Source organism: Bombyx mandarina, chromosome 10 (assembly GCF_030267445.1).
Source record: "Bombyx mandarina strain Sakado chromosome 10, ASM3026744v2".
NCBI classification, from domain to species: Eukaryota; Metazoa; Arthropoda; class Insecta; order Lepidoptera; family Bombycidae; genus Bombyx; species Bombyx mandarina.
Genome location: NC_143217.1, coordinates 13,855,573 through 13,876,355, shown reverse-complemented (window position 1 = coordinate 13,876,355; position 20,783 = coordinate 13,855,573). Strand labels below are relative to the sequence as shown.

The 20,783-nt window shown below is 36.9% G+C and overlaps 1 protein-coding gene across 12 annotated transcripts in view; it reads right to left on the bottom strand.

The window, feature by feature from the left end:
• mmd (disintegrin and metalloproteinase domain-containing protein mind-meld) overlaps positions 1 to 20,783 on the bottom strand; it is a 937,314-nt gene that overhangs the window by 804,940 nt on the left and 111,591 nt on the right. The gene's annotated exons all lie outside the window — the stretch shown is intronic.

The window sequence follows — 20,783 nt, the reverse complement described above, 5'->3', positions numbered from 1 at the left end:
TATTAAATTTGTATTTAAGAGAACTAGCAACAGTTAAAAAGCCGACCACGAGTTCATCTGTCCGTCACATAATTTAACTTTTAATTACCAGACCCAGTGCTAGAAACGGTGCTAAAACTATTTAATTTTGATCGAATTTCTTTGTATGCCAAATAGGGACGGTGCTAAATAATAATGTTGATTGGGTTTCTTTGTATGTAGTATAATATGTTGTTCTATTTTTGTAGTTAAATACTACATTGTACTAATAAATTTAACCTGGAAGTTCGGATATTTGAGTGCGAGTTCCTCAATCAAGCAAGAAAATTTGAACGTTTTTTTAAAATGAAAATTCGGAAACATATCTCATCTTATCTTATCTATACCTAGTCAGGTCATAAATTCTGTCACATGTTTAATGTAAAATAATTGAAACAAGTTTATTCATTATGTAACCATTCATATACCAAAATGAACTTAACAAAACATAGATTCTTATGACACTAAAGTTTATTCAAAATGACCTCCGTGATTTTGAATACAGGCCTTCAATCTGCGCGGCCAGTCGTCTATCGCAGCACGAACGAGGTCCATGTCAATATCGGCGGCTGCCTTAATCAAGGATGTCTTGAGTGACTCCAAATTGGGATGAGGCTTTGAGCACGCCTTTTCCTCCAAGTGTTGCCATATCTTGTAATCTAACGGATTCAAATCTGGACTGGAGGAGGGCCAGTCTTCGTGCCGGATGAAGTCGATTTCACGCGCCGCCAGCCAGTCTTGTGTGCTCTTCGCTCTATGTGCTGGCGCCGAATCTTGTTGGGATACCCAGTGCCTGTTATTGAACATGGTATGAGAAACAGGTTCCACAAGGTTCGTCAGGACTGTATTTTGATACACAAATTCATTCGTTTTTACACCTTTCTCACAAAAATGTACCTCTGTTAAGCCCCAATAAGAAACTCCCAACCATACCATGAGCGAGGATGGAAAATGACCTCGTTGGACACGCGGAATACGGTTGCTCGCTTCTTCACTACTGTGTGCGTACACCTTATCATTCTGTTTGTTGTAGCTCTCTTCTACGGTAAAAAATTTTTCATCCGAAAAAAGAATTTCCCAATATTTTTTCCCGCGTACCGCTTCAACAAAGCGCGGCATCTCTTCAGTCTCAGGTCCATTAGACGAGCATTCAAACGATGTCCTGTTTTTCTTCGATATGCCCGAAGCCCTAAGTCTTCATTTAACACCCTTTTCACCGTGGTTCTGCTTAACCCCATCTGAAGGGCCAACAGTTTCTGCTTACGTTTGGGATTTCTTTGAATTCGCGCCTTCACAGCTTTTATCACTACTGGAGTCCTAACAGACCGAAGGCGACCACTTCTTGACCTGTCATCTACACTAGAGTCTTCATTGTATCGTTTGATGGTACAATAAACGAATCTTTTGGTTATATTCAAATTTTTCAGTATGTAAAAAATTTGAATTGGCGCGTAACCGCAACGATGCAACGCAATAACTGCAAGACGGTCTTCTTTAAGCGTCCACTCCATATTTAAAAATAAGTAAAATTCCAAAAGTATACATTTTTATTTTCATGAACAATTCGAAATTCGAATTCAATAAACTTTTTTGTGGCCAGCATTCTAAAAGAAAAGTTTTTACTGTGTGACAATACTTATGACCTGACTAGTTATATTAATACGTGAAGCAAAAACTTTGTATCCCTTTTCACGAAAATTGCGCGGACGGAGGAGTTTGAAATTTTCCACACTTATAGAGAATATAGAGAAGAAGTGCACAATGCTAATATTTTTTTAAAATAATGCATAAAAGATACATTAAATCAATAAAGAAAACATTACACACACAACATACCATGTATTTGACTCACACACACACGCATGCATACTACTTATTGTAAAACTTTTGTTCTTGACGTCTGTTGTCAAATTGAGAATAGATTAAATATTGTTTGTCTTTGTTAATATTTTCTAAAGTGTAATCTTGGCGAAATTTGTGATTTTAGAAGTATAAAATACAATCATAATAGTGTACAAACTTACAATTCCAATTAATTATAGTCGAATTTCGACTACTACAGGACCTCTAGTACCTTTAAACGAGCAATTCTTGTAGCGTTGCTAAGCCACCCGAAGCCAATGGGTGTTTGGTTTGAGGTTAGACCAAGAAAATGAATTGTATATTTATATTATTTGTGTCTTTTTAACTCATGTGCTCACTTAAACGATCTTGGAATATTTCATCATTTTATCAATATGTAATTCGTATTTAAATATAATTCCTTAAAAACAAAATTTATAAAAAAAAAACAAGCAAAGCTCGGTATTTTTTTTTTCGTCTAGCGCTAGCATCGTCTAGTTATTTATAACCAGCATTAAAACACAAAGCATCAACAAATTGACAGGTGCATTTAAGTCGCGGACGACAAAGTAACACAAGTAACTTAACGTTAAAAATGCAAAGGGCTTCACTTTACCTAATTTGCAAATTCAGTCCGGGAGAAGCCGCAGAGCATATCTTGTCTTTCATATCGAGAGATATAGCTATCGTTATGGAACAATCTAAACATTTTACGAAAGATGTTGAAACCACTTTAAAGTCTGTAAGTGCTTATTACAAAGCGATTTTATAATGCGAAACTGCCTACCCCGTTAGTTAGTTAATTGTTCAGTAACTATTTGACAAGTAAATTTACCAGCAAAATGATTGTGAAAAGCAATTGATTCGAACAAGAAATTTTATCTGTCAGCCTTAATTTATTAAATTTATTTAATAACCAACCCATATACTATTTTTTATTTATTTCTTATTATTTATGTTCACACAAAAAAGAAGACATAGTACAGAGTAATAGAAAAATTATGTACAAAAGCACTGCTTATTTATTTAAGAAATTTCTTCCAGCAGACCTGCGAGAGGATTATGAGAATAATAATTAAAAGTGATAAGTGTGTGTAGAACAGCTAAAATAACAAATACAACATGAGAATTATAGTAATGCACATACACATTGCAAATATTGTTAAACTTGAATACAAAATATTATAAGCAACACAGTATATACGAAGAGTATTGTTCTAACAATGGTCATTCGGTTGATGAGAGATAGAATTGAAAATGGAGATGGTATTGAAAATGGAGATGGATAAGGCTATCTATCTCCATTTTCAACACTCTATCTCTTCAACCACGTTTCCGTCAAGTTCTCCCTTCTACAAATTTTTCATCGGATCCAATTGTTCTCTTGATAGTCCACCAGCGCGATTAAGCTTAATATTGTACACTGTAAAACCCGCAATGTTATGGTTGGCGTAATTGCTAGTGGTGAAGCAGTAATGCGTTTTGGTTTGAAGGGTGGGGCAGCCGTTGTCACTATACTTGAGACCTTAGAGCTTATGTCTCAAGGTGGTTGGCACATATTTTTTTTTTTTTTTTTATTGCTTAGCTGTGTGGACGAGCTCACAGCCCACCTGATGTTAAGTGGTTACTGGAGCCCATAGACATCTACAACGTAAATGCGCCACACACCTTGAGATATAGTTCTAAGGTCTCAGTATAGTCACAACGGCTGCCCCACCCTTCAAACCGAAACGCATTACTGCTTCACACGGCAGAAATAGGCGGGGCGGTGGTACCTACCCGTGCGGACTCACAAGAGGTCCTACCACCAGTAATTACGCAAATTATAATTTTGCGGGTTTCATTTTTATTACACGATGTTATTCCTTCACCGTGGAAGTCAATCGTGAACATTTGTTGAGTACGTATTTCATTACATTTACGTTGTGGATGTCTATGGGCTCCGGTAACCACTTAACCCGGATGGGCTATGAGCTCGTCCACCCATCTAAGCAATAAATTAATAAATAAAACTATCAAATGGTTATAGTTTATAGTTTGTGGACGAGAACGCGGCTTTTTCAACAACAGCCATCCAAGTTACTAACAAGCAATTAGTTTTAAAAAATCATGCCTGTACAACAAATTTTAAAGTGCACTTCTGATTTTATATCCCGTATTGTTGTTATTTCTTTATCGCCAATGTCATTAAAGAACGTGTGTTATGAATGTAGTCGCTTGGAAAAAATTTGATACCTACTTTCCCTCGGATTACGTGGCCAAAATCACGATAGATTCAATACGAGAGACCACTCGAATATGAACTCTATAAAAGGGGATTAAAATCGATTTAAAGTTTTTTTTATATTTTAATTGCCCTTGTATGCAGACAAGCACGCATTTACTTGATGGTGAGCGGTTACCGTCGCCCATGGACTTCAGCAATGCCAGGGGTAGACCCAAGCCGCTGCCTACCGTTAAGAACTCTCCAAAAGCCTCGTTTGAAGAAAGACATGTCATAACGCTCGGGTAAAAACGTTACGTAAATAAATAGAAGAAAATAATTAATAGAAATCATTAATATAAGAAAACTGTTGCTGTTAGTTAAATATTCGAACTGCGAATTGAGAAATCAATAGTTCGCTTTTTAATATTCAATCTCTATAGAACCCTACAACTTGTCCAACACGATTTTAATAAAACGAGTGATTGTGTACCTTATGCTTATGTACATACGAGCATATAGTTTTGATGGCCCGTGGCGGAGAGTAATCCGGTCGCTAGAGCCGGCACGTGCCCAAACATAATCGCGAGCCGTTTTCAAGTAGGAACCGGCCGCTAGCTAAACGGTCTAAGATACAAGCGAATTGAATTGGATTTTACACTTGTATTGTTAAAAAATCATAAAATATTTCTTTAAAGGAATTTCGGGATCTTTTTTTTTGTATTGCTTAGATGGGTGGACGAGCCCACAGCCCACTCGGTGTTAAGTGGTTACTGGCGCCCATAGACATCTACAACGTAAATGCGTCACCCACCTTGAGATAAAAGTACTAAGGTCACAAGTATACGATCATTAGAAGACAATAATATTGTTGGCTGGTTAAATTTTATTTCATATTTTTAAGTGTGGGTAGGTTGTCGCTCCCTACAACAGGTAGTGGGGAAATGGTTCGGTAACCCAGTGATCCGTTCGTAGTGGTAGACGGCGTCGATACCACCAAAACTGGTCATCGCCTGAAATGACTACCTCGGGACCCCTATAAGTCCGCGTGGAAGACCACATCATCGACTATGGCACCATTACCCTCTGTAACGCGGTCGCGTACGATCGAAGCTCGTCAGTATAACTCCATTGTAAGTCCGTTCTATTTTACTGTTTCACTTGCTCCTTAAGCTTGACTTGAATTCTTAGAAACTTGTATTTAGAATGTATAATTTTATTGCTGAAGATTGAACTTAAGATCCTCTTTGGGGGGTATGTCCTGGGTTTTTTTTTAAAGAACACTTCACTTCTGATATATATCAATTAATATTAATTTATTCTCTCTCCCGGATCGTGCTAATGGATGCGCGGTCCTGTTCTTCGTTCCGTCGTGAAGCACAAGGCCTTGAAACTGCGATACTTTAAGACAAATATTTTTTCTGTACGGAAACTAGCGACATCTTGTAGCGGCTGCCCCTAAACTTTTATGTTGTTAAAGTTAAGGCATTTAATTATGGTATAACTAAAGACAGAAAATAAAAAAATGAAAAATTATACAAGTTTTTATTTGTCATAGACAAATTAAGTAAATTTTATCAATTTGTTGTTTCTGAAAATTTTGAAAATCCTTCATTAAAAATAAAATATAGGATAGGTAATATGTTACTGCCATCTACAGGAGCAATGAGGAACTAATCGAAACGAAGCCATCTAGTGGCCGACGCCCGTAAACATTTTTGTGGAGTGCTTGACTTGCTTCTCTATAACTTATTATGTATATTTTCTATGGTGAAGCAATCACGTTTATTAACGTGGTAAGGCGAAGTTACCACCTTTATTAGTTAGCAAATTGTTCTCTAACAATTTGACAAGTGAAATTTGAAGCGAAGCGATTACGGAGCACGGTCTCGCTTAACCAGAACTTTTAACTGCCCGTTAATTAATTGCTAAGTTGACTAACCGACGTTTTCTTTAGGGGTCGCGAAATGGACTTTGGGCTTGAAAAACTGGCTTTGAAAGTAGTGAACGGGACTATAGTTTTGTGCGCTTTCAAAGCTCACAGAAACAGTCGACAAACGTAAAAAACTGAAGGATCTCAAAGCGTACCTACAAAATTTCAAAGCTGCGGTCTCTTGGTGGCAGGACCTCTTGTGAGTCCGCGCGGGTAGGTACCACCACCCTGCTTATTTCTGCCGTGAAGCACTAATGTGTCTCGGTTTGAAGGGTGGGGCAGCCGTTGTAACTATACTGAGACCTTAGAACTTATGTCTCAAGGTGGGTTGTGCACTTAGGTCGTAGATGTCTATGGGCTCCAGTAACCACTTTACACCAGGTGGGCTGTGAGCTCGTCCACCCGACTAAGCAATAAAAAAACTTGAAAATAGATAAGCTCCATAAACTTGGCCACTTGACAATTATAACTTAGAAGAAACAACACACTTTTAATGTCTATATTCTATAATTTACACTGCCCTTGACATAATTATAAGTAGGGAAAATAAAGAAGTGCTCTGCCCACACCGATGCTATTTTTAAGTATTGACATTTAAGATCAGCGTAGATCTGAAGTTACTGCTATTTTATGTACCTAATTACTGATTAAGAATTAATTTAAAATACTCATTACGTGAATAATAGCCGAGTAGCGGTTTAATTCTATCATCGAATCTATAAAATACATTGCCTTTGCAGACAGATGAGTATATGGCACACCTGGTGGTAAGCAGTCACAGACGCTTCTTACAGCCAAAGACACTGCGCAAGTCTCGTTTAGATATTGAGATATCATAGCGCCCGGGAAACACCATGGAGGGTAATTCATTAGAGAGCCGGATGGACGTGGCAGAAAAAATCTCGGAAATGCACTGTACATGAACGCAGCGGTTCCGATAGCTGGAGGTGCGATGGTAAGGAGATAAAGGAATCATCTCAGAGTATTCCTCAGAGCACTCCCCATGCAACATATAGTAAAAAACACGGAGAGAAACGAAGTCCCTCCGTGGATCCAAAGTTTCCAAACATTCGGTGATCGGTACCCCTTGTATGGCCATTGCATTGTAAAATTTGACTTTCAATTATCAACCGCTCAATGTTAGATGGTATATAAGCGCTTTTGTTAATCGAAGCCAAAAAATATCTGAACCCGCTCCAACCAAACTGTAAGAGCATAATTGGGAACAAAGTTGTGAAGGCTTCAATTACAAAACATACAGGTATAAATACCACAGCGTTCAATCAATAGAGTATTTGCTCCCGTTATATCATATAAGCTTTTGAGTCATACAATAACTCAGATGTCGAGAAGAACATTTGACCGTGTATTCGAATATCAAATTCTGCTTTTTTAAGCGAAAACGTTGTTTTTTTTATCGTTACACTACGCAACCCTATCCGTACCATCACTGACAGTCTGACAATAATCCTATAGTAATTATAGAAAGTGCCAGGAGTACAGTTAATAACGCGAACCCGAATACCAGCTATTTTAAGCGAAAAATATACTTGCCAATTCATGTACTTAACGAGTCATTCAATTTTAAAATAATAATATATTTGTAAAGTTTTAATTTAATTCATTCCTCCAGAATTATTAAGAATACGTTTATAATTATTTTTTTATTGCTTAAATGGGTGGACGAGCTCACAGCCCACCTGGTGTTAAGTTATTACTGGAGTCCATAGACATCTACAACGTAAATGCACCACCCACCTTGAGACATAAGCTCTAAGGTCTCAGTGTAGTTGCAACGCCTGCCCCACCCTTCAAACCGAAACGCGTTACTGCTTCACGGCAGAAATAGGCAGGGTGGTGGTACCTACCCGTGTGGACTCACAAGAGTTCCTACCACCAGTATACGTCCTACCACCAAATTCCTAAACTGAAATCATAACGACTATTGTAGTTTCCAATTGCTGACTACTACCTCCACTGACATGATCGGCGACTAATTTCAAATCTAACTCTACTAAATATAAATTTGTGTTCTCAGAATATTTTTTCTCGCACCTACCCGATTTTTTTTAAAATTATATTACTGTTGGAGCACCTATATTTTAAAATATCAGCATCGTACATATTTCTGCCTTTCCTTTACATGCAATAGAAACATTCGTCAGCACACACATAGAGTTTATTCAGTGAAGCGAACCCATTACCCCGGACTTTTAATTAATGAAAACTGGATGTAAATGCGATTTGTACGAAACACGCCCGTGTCGTGTTCTTCTTAAAATTCCACTACGGGAGCAATCAACTGTCGACTCGGTTTGGTGTGGGCCAAGTTAAAGAGCGTCGAGTATTTGAATGTGAAAAAACAATAAAAAATCAAATTTTTGGAGCTATAAATGTAACTTTTATCAGACTACCCTCTTTTATAAACAATCCGTCCGCGGAAATAGACTGGATACAATTTAACTCATTTACGCTTACTACTAACATTGCTTTGATGGGTGGACGAGCTCACGTCCCACCTGGTGTTAAGTGGTTACCGGAGCCCAGAGACATTTACAACGTAAATGCTACTACCCACCTTGTGAGTTTATCGAGAAACCTGTTGTTCAGGGTAGGGACAACGGTAAAAGATCTCGTGGACGGAGCCCCATGCGCTGGACTGATCAAGTTAAAAACTTTGCCAAAATCCCATTTAACTAGTGCGTCCGCCAATTCTCAGTTCGCGAATTGCGGAGACGGTCAAGGCTATAATAAACAAGGATCCCACATGACCCAGACAGAACTGCCACGAGTAACCGACTATGATGATGAACCTTGAGATAAGAGCGCTAAGGTCTGAGTTTTTACAGTAAAACGACTGCCCCATCTTCCAAACCGAAACGCATTATTACTTCACGACAGAATTAGGGAGGATGGTGGTACATACCTCTGCGGGTTCACAACACGCCCTGCCACTAGTTAATTTTGGGACTAACTATAGTATCTTCAGAAATATAAACCTTTCCAAACCCGTAAAGACTCAAAATATATTAAACAACAGGGATTAAGATTTACATTCTTTATATTCCACTTAAATGATAATCAGACACAATAGTAAAGTGTACAAATTGAAGGCCTAAAAGTGTCCCAATGACATACAATTCCTTGTTGGGACTTCGGTATTGTAGATGCCAATGTGTGACACTAAGTAACATCTACAATAACGGCATTGGGAATATATTAAGCAAGACCGAATACTCAAAACGCTATCGCCGCCGCTCATTCCTCGCACCACATCCAGTCTTGATTGCGTCCGTCCGTACCCCATCAACTGCACTCCTTAATGTAAACAAGTTTTTCCCCATTGTATCAAAGAGGCGCTTCTTTGTACAAGAAATAATACATTTCGTAGCCCGTTGTATCCGTTTTCTTTTCATTCGTATAGAAAATGTATTTCGAGAAAATATTAAATATTTCGTGTGTATACACTTTGTTGTATTAAAAACCAAGTTCTTCGGATGGTTCTTTGAATGTTTCGTTGAAATGTCGCGATTCTGTGTGGCGTAAAGAAGATTTATTATTTTAAATATTCTCTTGAATATAATTTATGGTTTGACTGAAATTTTGCTGTCAGATTTTTTTTGTGCAATTCTTATATCTGCTTTTACGTCGTTTTAGTGATTTGATCATAAGAAGACAACTTTTAAAGCGAAATATGTATACGAGTATTATGATTGTCAGGTTAAAAATGCGATCGATATGCAAGTGTAAGATGGCATTTTTTAAATATCTAATTTTGATAATCCCATGTCAAGATTTGTTGCTGCTAATGCTAAGGCTACTGGAAATACAAAACAAGAAGATGTATTAATAAATATTATATGATAGCCTAAATAAGAAGATTTAGGTACTTTGCTAAATATATTATCTTTATTAAGGTATTTTCTTTAGCAAAGAGTCATCTTATATATTAATCGGTAAGTCATCACATCAAACTAATGAGCAATTTCGATAATGCAATCAAAACGTAAAAACTTTTCCATTTAAAGAAATGTGGATTTCATCGGAACTTAAAAGGGTAAGCCGCGCCACCAATCCAAAATGCCGTCTCACTACTGGGAAGAATAGACAAGAAACTCATGGTTGGCATTTTTTAAAATACTATTATGTAAACCTCACGACAACTAATTTACATAATATTTCTGAATCGATAACGGAAACTACTTTATATTATTATAACAGTTCGATTATAGGATCGTAGGTATCTTACCTGTATCCTTACAATTTCAGCCATGAAACAATCATGCATCCTCATTTAAAAAGGAGCACAAATATTGTTTTAGTGAAAACTAAGACTCTCGATTCTGAAGACACTATTTAGTGCTATTTGGTTCAAAACTGGCTGTTTTAAACTCGGCCCGTAACAGAGTTAAGAGGGATAGCCCCAAGTTTAACACTTGGAAATGATCCAAAATGTCCAGAGCTGCGCTACGTACAGTGACAAAATGGAAAAGTTGTTTCAAATAAATTACTTCCGACCGAAACTTTAAAAAACGTGCTTTTAATGCAGATTAGTAGCATCTACGAAACTTTAGTATATTTATGCTATCAGATATACTTCACCTCGCGGATAGTTAGAACTGTAATCAGAACGCCAAACATGACCATTTGTGATCACACATCAACTCGCTTATCGTGACTGATGCTAATATCAGACTTTTTATTTATAGAATGAAGTAGGCACAGGTTCCAGATAGAAGGGTAGAATGGCAGTTATTCGGTAGTTTATCAGATGGTTCAATGAATTACTATTTAGCACCACGCCAGAGGGGTTCTTGTCTGCCACGAGCGGTTGTTACTGCCTATGGAGAAAATACCAGGGGTGCTGCAAAACTGTGGTCCATGTAACTTTTACCGTACCACGCTACGCTACAGACCACGACTGGAGAAATACATGTTATAGGTCTGAAAGAATAGCACACCGAAGATCTTTAAATCATCTTTCGCTGGCCTTGCTTAATTTGTAATTGTAACTTTACTACATTAAAAGTGAACTTATCTCATCTTAGTTTTTAGGAACTGAGCAAAAAAAATTCTAACACTACAACCTTTAAGATATTTTGTGTCATCCCCCTGTCTTCTACTCCTTATCTCCACCGCCCGAATGAACGCTGCAATAGTGTTTGAAGATAATCATCTTGTTTCGCACGACCATTGCTCTTGATGTTCATTATTTTCCTTGCCAGGCCATTATAGTCGCAAAGTAGGCAATACGAAATATCCCTCTCAAACTGACAAAATCAGCAGGTTGTGTAGAAGTGATCTTGCCCAGTCGATCTGATTAACAATTGAATCCACACAAAAATGAGCCCTGTCTTAAGTACTAAGCATGCTAAAACCGAAAAACCAGTCTGATAATTTCGTCTGAGAAGCAATCATGCATTCCTGTTTCAAGAGTAGGATGGTCGTTATATCAGTGACATTATTTACAGCCTTCTACGTCTAACACCTCATGGCCAACTGTGGTATCTTTTGGGACTGGTATTCGCTTAACACCAGTTTTATTAACATCTAATTAGGCATGCAAATAAAATATTAAAAAGTTAAAGTTGCTATTGAAGTAATTAAAACAACACTTGAAGTAGTCTTGTAATAAGGAATACGCGTAAGTATAATAATAATATGTGCGAAATAAATTAAATTAACGATACGAGTTCGCGTTTTACCTGAGCGAGGGCGTAGCAAATTAAATATACGAACAAAACGTACAGAAACGGAACGGGGTTTATGATACGCGACGCACAGATAGGGGAGGGGTGTCTAGATGACTCTTGGGTGGAAAATTGCTTGAAAATCTCTCTTAAACTTGATCATGATAACTCAAATTAATATGTATATAGCGAACGGCGAACGAGTCGAGTCAAACTTGTAATTTTCGTGAGAGCTAATATCTCCATCCAGCCAGTTCCTCCCGCGAAGTTTCGGTTGGGGGGATATGTCGGCTACTATTGTAATTAAGACAGAGCTTCGGGTCTCGCGACAGGCGACACTCTGTTTCGTTCGCTCCGACAACCAGTTAACACAAGGGCGAGGAGCTTATCTATATACAAATTTGTACAAAAGCTTAAAACCAGCTTAAACCGGTCCGTTATTTTGGCATACATTTTGCGTAGCCTTTAATTACGCAGTTGCAAAAAGCTCTCTTTGAAGTCCTTTAATCGAATGATTGGCACAATTGACAGGCTTCCCCTCGATTACATATTTTCATACCCTTTTCAGCTTTGGAGTTCGAGTCTAAGCATGCACTTGGATTTTGTCTATTATTAGCCTCACAACAATTAAACAAACCATGGTATTGTCTTTACGCACGCATGTAAGAAATTATAATTCGTTGGCGTAATATACATTTTTTTATTGTTATTTCTTATTGGTGTTTTGCTATATTTCTTGTTAAGATTTTTTTATTGCTTAGATGGGTGAACGACCTCACAGCCCACCTGGTGTTAAGTGGTTACTGGAGCCTATAGACCTCTACAACGTAAATGCGCCACCCACCTTGAGATATAAGTTCTAAGGTCTCAGTATAGTTACAACGGCTACCTCACCCTTCAAACCGAAACGCATTACTGCTTCACGGCAGAAATAGGCGGGGTGGTGGTACCTACCCGTGCGGACTCACAAGAGGTCCTACCACCAGTAATGTAGGATTGGTAAGAACGGAACGTATGAAAAGAGTGTGGAACGGAGCGTTAAGATGTGAGTGAGAGAAAACGGAAAGAGAGAGAAGAGAATGACAGAGAATTGGAAGATGGCGAAGACGGTTGAAAAATGAGTAAGACGTAATAAAATTAGTGTTAATTATTAATTACTATTATAATAGAAGATTTTGGAATAGTGTAACTTTTATTTTATGCGCTGCGATCCCTATTCTACAGTAATACCTACCTTTACAGTACCTACAGTACCTGCTTTACAGTCATTTAATGTTTCGTTATGCAACTGGGATCTCAAAAACGCGCGCGCAAGGAAATTCGTAGTTTAAATAAATAGAAATGAGAAATACTCCTCTCTGAAGCGTCTTACCCAAATCAACAAACGTTAAACGAGCAATTCCCCTAACTGATTTCAAGAAATCTTTAACCATAACTAGAAGATAACTAATACAGACAGCGTTGAGCCCGCAAGCATCCGCTCGTGTGACCCAAAATGACCGAGCGGCAGCCTTACCCGGTACTCACCGCAAACGTGTTCTTGAATATTCGATAATAGGGTTGCCATTTAGAGACTGTAAATTTGGTAATTATGAATTTGAAATCACGATTGGTTTTGACCCATTTTTTGGTATATTTTTTAGATATATACACTGCTTTAAAAGAATGGTGAAGGAACATTACCTACCCGCCTAGTGTTGTTTGCTTGTTTGTGCTTTATCCTTACTGTAAATTTATTGTGTGTATTTAAGTATATTGGAATATAAATCATATGGTGATTTCATATTGTGTTTAACGGTATATATATATATTTATTGTATGTATGTATTTTCTTTAATAATGTGTTGTTAATAGTACACCGCAACATACCTGCTGTATCTTTATCTGTCCAGAATGTCGGGTAATTAAACGGTTGTCTGGAAGAGATCTCTTTGAGCGATAAGACCGCCTATTGTACAAACGTATCTGCTTGTTGACTGTTTTCTGTTAATTGTGTTTTGGTGTACAAAAAGTATATTCTCTCTCTCTCTATATATTTTGCAGTCGAATCATATTAGATCTTAAAGGTTGTTGAGATGAAAAATAACCTAAAAAGCTTAGCCTCTGTTGTATTTTAAATGGCATGTGGATCCGCGGGCGTCAACTATATTTGTGGTTTCAATAATTTCAAAAAAATATACATTTCATATTTCAGTTTGTATTTCATCTGAATGTACTCTGTTCTACAGAATGGTATCTCCGCTATTATTGGAAGACATCTGTGAACAAGAGCTTAGGGTACCAATGACTTATAAAAAATGTATACATTCTGTCCTTTCCATATTTTTTATTCAAAGATATTTATGTTCTAGCCATTTGGCTCTAAACTAAACTCCCCTCCACGATGTTCCCGTGGATAGATTTCTTTTAAATCTTCTCTTAAGCGATAAGCTACGACTCAGCCCCAGTAATCATTAGATATAGTCATCATTAGATATAGCGTGCGCTTGTCTGTCTTTTGAACATAATAAAAATGGCAGATTAAATATTTTATTGGCAGATTTATATTTGGCGTCTCTGTGACACTTCAAATTGCCAATCTCAACAAAATTGCTACAGAGATTCCATTTTCGTAATTATTATTTTTCTATACTATAATATTATAAAGAGGAAAGATTTGTTTGTTTGTTTGTTTCGAATAGGCTCCGAAACTACTGGACTGATTTGAAAAATTCTTTTTCCATTAGAAGCCGACATTGTCCCTGATGAACATAGGCTACTTTTTTTTATTTTTTTTTTATTTTTTTTTTTGGTTTCATGTGTGTTTTAATGTTTCCGAAGCGAAGCGAGGGCGGGTCGCTAGTTTTTTGATAAAATATTACAAATCCTTTTAAGTGCCCTAACAGCCCTATTTCAAGCGCATGTCCCCTTCCACTTGAGTGTGTAGCGGCGAGGGTACCAAATCACGTGGCATCACGAAAATGAAGGTAATATACGAGGCCTTTTATTAGAATAAGGGCGAAGCGTGTTGATATTATTTATGAGGTGTGAATTTTATAAAGCTACATTATTATTTCGTGATTAATAGTGTTATTATTGTAGCCTGTTTTGCTGGTTTGAGTGAGCAGACGGAGCTCAAAGACCTCGCAATGCCACCGCCACGCTTGAGGTATCAAGTCAAAGTTAACGAAGACCCGTTGTATTAAATCTTCAAACGAATTTCGTGATTTCTCCCCAACAAAAATATTTCGCGGTGATATCCACAGGCATACATTCTAATCTTATACAACTTCAAACTTAATGAGAAGAGGGAATAGCTGTGTATTCCAACTCAAAGAATCGAACAACCGCTATACGATCGGTTTACTGGTGGTAGGACCTCTTGTGAGTCCGCACGGGTAGGTACCACCACCCCGCCTATTTCTGCCGTGAAGCAGTAATGCGTTTCGTTTGAAGGGTGGAGCAGCCGTTGTAACCAGAGACCTTAGAACTCATATCTCGAGTTGGATGGCGGCATTTACATTGTAAACGTCTATGGGCTCCAGTAACCACTTAACACCAGGACTGTGAGCTCGTCCACCCATCTAACTAATAAAAAAAGGACACAATTGTGACCTGGTTTGATCTAAATAGATCACGACGTTCACTTTGTAATGCTTATGGATCCCTTGGGTACCAAATAACACAAAACGGAAAGTGACCTCTCCCACCGATCTAAAGTAACAAAAAAACAATAACAATGTAGCCTCTGCCAAACTAACAAGCTAAAATACAAACACCGCGATATATTTTTTTATAAGTGACTACAATAAACAGTTTATTATAAATTTATTCACAACAAAACAAATGGCCAATTCAGTTGTTTCATGGGTTGTTGTAAAATGAAGGTAAGTGACCTTTAAGTTATCAAGTTTAACGAGAAAAGATCAAAAGACGAGTTCATATTAAATTTACTTGCGAGATTAATCGTCCTCATGGGTCAATATCAAATGCGCTTCTCATTTGAGTGCTGAACTGAACACGTATCACTGTTTTCATTGTGCCGAGTGCTCAAAAGTGCTCACGATTGCAGTTTACAAAGCGTATTCGAAGTGTGAAATACATCACTAGGCAAATAAGGTGGGGCGTAATATAGACTCACACGACAGCATTTAGACAATACCATTGAGATTTCGATCACATGGGTGAACCATTCATGTTGTGATATCTATCATTGAATATCATTGAATTGATAATCATAGAATAAAATATAGAAAATAAAAACTCAAGCTTGTCTCCCGAGTTTTGAAGAATGGATTCTAGCGACTCTAATCCAACATCCCCTGGGTGGCGATATTCACACTACAATGCCCTTGAAAGCGCACGACCTCCGATAAAATATATATCCGTTTGCCTATCTGAACCAGTAAAACAAGAATAAAGACTGTAATACTATAAGATAAAATCCTAAGTCAAGAAATCAGACCGGCAGTTCCACAGAACAATTTCCATAACAACATAACTTTATATCGTAAAGCTCACCGCTGATATTTACGCCCCGTAACTCGGCAATCGATAGGCGTCTATAGTTTTTATGGCCTTTTGATATAAAATGCGGCTTGACGCGTATATTTATAGATGACGTGAGACTGTCCAAGGATAAGACGTATTTGAATAAAACTTGTTACAGAAGGATGGTATTTTAGAGGCACTATAAGGGCCCACGTAACATTCAATACATCCATCAAATAGTTTGGTCTAGTTCTCTGTTTGTCTTGGTTTTATTACCAATGAATTGTTTAGTTGTCTGTGTGCGCACAATATCGATTCAGGCATTAGGCTGTCTGAGTTGATTCACCTAGTCTCGCATTTACAATAGTAAAAGCGAATTGTTTGTTAGTATTTAAAACAAAATAAAAAAAACTACTAATAAATTTTCATGACACTTATCTAAACTTAAAACACTTAGCTCTTATCTTTAAATATTGGCTTTTAACAAAAATGTCGTAGCGATATGCGCATCTCAGCACATTCCAGTGGATTTGACAGAATTAAATGATTATCCGATTCAATGTACAAGTCCGGGCATAATCACTTTCTTGTTAACCGACTTAAAAAAAGAGGAGGCTCTCAATTCGACTGTATTTTTTTTCCATGTTTGTTACTTCATAACTTTTGACTGGGTGAATAGATTTTGATGATTCTTTTTTTATCAGAAAGCTGACGATTTCAATTTAGTCCAGTTCTGATAGTGGTATCTATGAGAAAACCATATAAGTCTTAAATTTGCATTAAGTACGTGCGCGACAAATAGATGAATAACTCAATAACTCAATATCACGCCAACCGATTTCGATGATTATTGTTTTTAGTGTATATTAATTTATTTTGTAATATCTTTTTATATATTTGAAGTCTGTTTTTGTTAAGGCATGTCTATTTACAATTATTTCGTACTTTGTTGTATTATATTATACTTATATACTTATTAAGACTACGTTTTCTACTTGAACGGACTCGCTACCTCGATTATTCAGAAGTACATCGTATTGTATATACCTCACTTAAAATTTTGTCGATATTCGATTAGTACAACGACTTCTCTTTGTAGTCTGCACCTGATGACCTCTTAATGCTGGGTCTAACTTAACGGTGGGTCTGCCGTCTGTCTTCCATAAAGACAATGTGTTAATGCTGAGACCTTAGAACTATATCTCAAGGTGTGTGGCGCATTGACGTTGTAGATGTCTACGGGCTCCAGTAACCACTTAACACCAGGTGGGCTGTGAACTCGTCCACACATTTAAGCAATAAAAAAATAAAAATAAATAAAAAACGGATCGATTAAACTTCGAGTAAACACTATTTTTTATTTAAAGCCTTTTTATTTAAAACTTTCAGTAGATCGATTTTTGATATAACATTTAACATCCTTGCAACTTAATGGTTTGTGAGCCTTAGTGCGCCACGGTTTTCAGGTTCGATTTTAAGATCGAAGTCAAAACCTTCGGAGTTCGAAGTCTAAGTATTATCTTGTCTTATTTATTACTAAAATTAATAATCGTCATTTGGTGGCTTTTTATGCGTAACCTTTGTTTCTTTAAGAGTTCGAATCAATGATCACATTGAACACGTGCATAATTTTGAGAATTTAACTCAATTAATCTGAAATAAAAGCACTAAAGAAGGAAAACAATCCCCAAAAATTTACCATAAAGAATGCAATAATTACTGAGCTGAGTATCTCAATGCAGTCGGTACTGAGGCTGTGGCACAAAGTTCACATATCCATCTCTATTGAAAAATTCCGTTCCATTTCTTGTAATTATGAGATGAAATGTTCTAAAGATTGACCTGAATTGTGTATTTTTAACACGAAAGTTTATTGTTGCTAAAATAGGTTGACGAACTCAAGGTCCACTGGTGTAAAGTAATCACCGATGCTCATAGACATCAACTACATTAATGCCATCCACACCTTGAGATATCAGTTCTTAGTCTCAGTTGTAACAGGGCAACGGCTCGCCCATCCTTCAAACTGAAACGCATTATTACTTCACGGCAGAAATAGACAGGATGGTGGTACCTATCGATGCGCACTCAGTAGGTCCTACCACCAGCAATTACGCAAACTATAATTTTGCGGGTTTGATTTTTATTACACGATGTTATTCCTTCACCGTGGAAGTCAATCGTGACGACTTGTTAAGTACGTATTTCATTAGAAAAATTGGTACCCGCCTGCGAGATACGAACACCGGTGCATTGCTACATACGAACGCACCGGACGTCTTATCCATTAAGCCACGATTACTTCAAAGCCTCATGAAAACTTCTTCTGTTAGCGGTAGCACTCTAGTTCACACCACTCTAATTCGAAGGTACTCTAATCGAATCTAATTTGAGATGATTTACGCATCAATAATTATGATCGGTGATTAAAGTTCGAAGATTAATTTTAATATTCATCATTTTCATGAATCGGGTTCGATAATTTTAGCAATTGTGGGAATAATTAAGCCCAAGTGTTCTTGAGGAGGAAGTGGGAATTGTTCGCTGCAAATCATTTCATTGTCTTATTTATCTGTATTCCTAAATTTGAAATCGTTTGTTTTGATTTTTATCAACTATTTAATGAAATGTATTTATATAAGTTGGAAGAGCTAACTTGGATCAGGTAATAAGCTACTTAGATGCTTAAAATTTTCCAATTGAATGTGCTTTGACGTTGTACCTTTAAAATCTTATAAATTCTCCTTCTTTGTCCTACCTATTTCTACCGCAAACCAATCATGGGCACCTTATCGAAATCCAATTGAGACTATTATCTCTCGTCTCAGGAGGGCCAGTGGTAGTCCCTTTGTAATTTCTACTTGCTTTGGTCTGTCTGATACCTAGTTTTTAGAACCTGCGGTAGATATAACATCTACTGATATTCAAGTATTTTAATGGCCTTTAATTTGAATCAAATTATTTGGATTTGAAAATTTCAATTTGGAACTCGACCACATTACATATTAAATTACAAGCAATTTGAAATTACCAATTCAGCGAGTATTTTCAATTGAACATCTGAAATATGTTGCGCTCAAACTGTATAGAGACAGAGCGGCATAGCAATTCCAGTAAATTCTACAAATACAGACTTGACGGTTAATCAAAGTTCTCTAAACATTAGCTATCTACACATTATAAGAGATCCTCTACACATTACAAGCTCTAAACATTATAAAATTCATACGCTATATTGCTAGCGTTCTGTCTGTTGTTCGTTATGTCTTGCCGCAAAGCAATAGCACTTGCAATGTACCTACGCGTACCTACACGAACTAGTCATATCTAAATATATGTAGTCAGATTTTTGACTAATCGATTTTGTCATTTTTGACATTTGTACGTATGATAAATAAAATAATGACGATTTAATTTTCAGCGCAGATAAGTCGGAAAAAATATGTTTAAAGTCTTCAAATTCATTAAAAAGGCGAATCCTTGAAAGCTAGTCCAGAAGTAAGCTGCGATAGCTATGCGCTTTAATAAGAACTTTTAAATAATCCATAGCAAATATTTTAATGCATTTGAGACTACTATTGCAATTCCGAAATGATCCCTTATATCTTTTTTGTGGCTTAAATTTTTATTAAATATTCTAACGCTCATAAAAGCTTTTAGTTTTTTATATAAGCTCACGGCCGGTTTGATGTTAAGCTTATCATCAGATAATAAAAAAGTCGCCTAGTAAAACAATCCTTAAACAATATGAATTGATGCACAATAAAATAAATAAAAAAAACAAAAGTATAAAAAATTCAAATAACTGATTTCTCATAATAAATTATCATTTAAAAATATTTAATATCGAGCTTGAAAGCTTTAAAAACCTTGTAGCCCACCACTACGTAACTCAACCACGTCAAGAACTACAACGTAGCACCGTAGCGGCACTTAGATTAGTCCCCGGCCAGAACATGGCCGATATTGATATGACACGCCACTGAAGAGATAGATTTTTATTATTGTGCTTGAAGCAGTGATATTATAATAAATATTAACAATATTAACTAGTTCATTTTGTGCAGACATGTAATAAATGTAATTTTCAAATTTGTTGGGTAAACTTCCTTAGACACTTTTTTATTGCATTAGATTAATGAGCCCCAATTCATATTATATTAAGTGACTACCGTGACTCATGGACTAAACAACTTGCTTGCCATCGCCTGCCATGAGGTCGATGATGATGGTCTGAATTGTGTTAAAGTTCGGATGTTTCAGCTTCTCAACGGATCGCAAGGCTGCTTCACGGCAGAAATAGGTTACTGCTACCTATCGGTGCGAACTTTCAATACGTTTGACTTTAACTACACGTGTTATTCCTTCATCGAGGAAGACATTTATGAGGACGTGCTAAATATTTCCACAGAAAGGGTCGTGAGGTTTGAGCCGGTACGATCGTGTTGCTTAACGTGAATAAACCAAGCAACCTCATCCTTTACGCTAAATAAAACGAGATCCCGAATAGAGAGTATCTCTAACGAAAATGTTGACGACCACCAGGACCTGAGCTCGAGTTCTAGAGTATCGATAGTGTCGAGAAAGTCAGACCAGCTAATTAATCAAGGTAGTCAACAGTCAGACG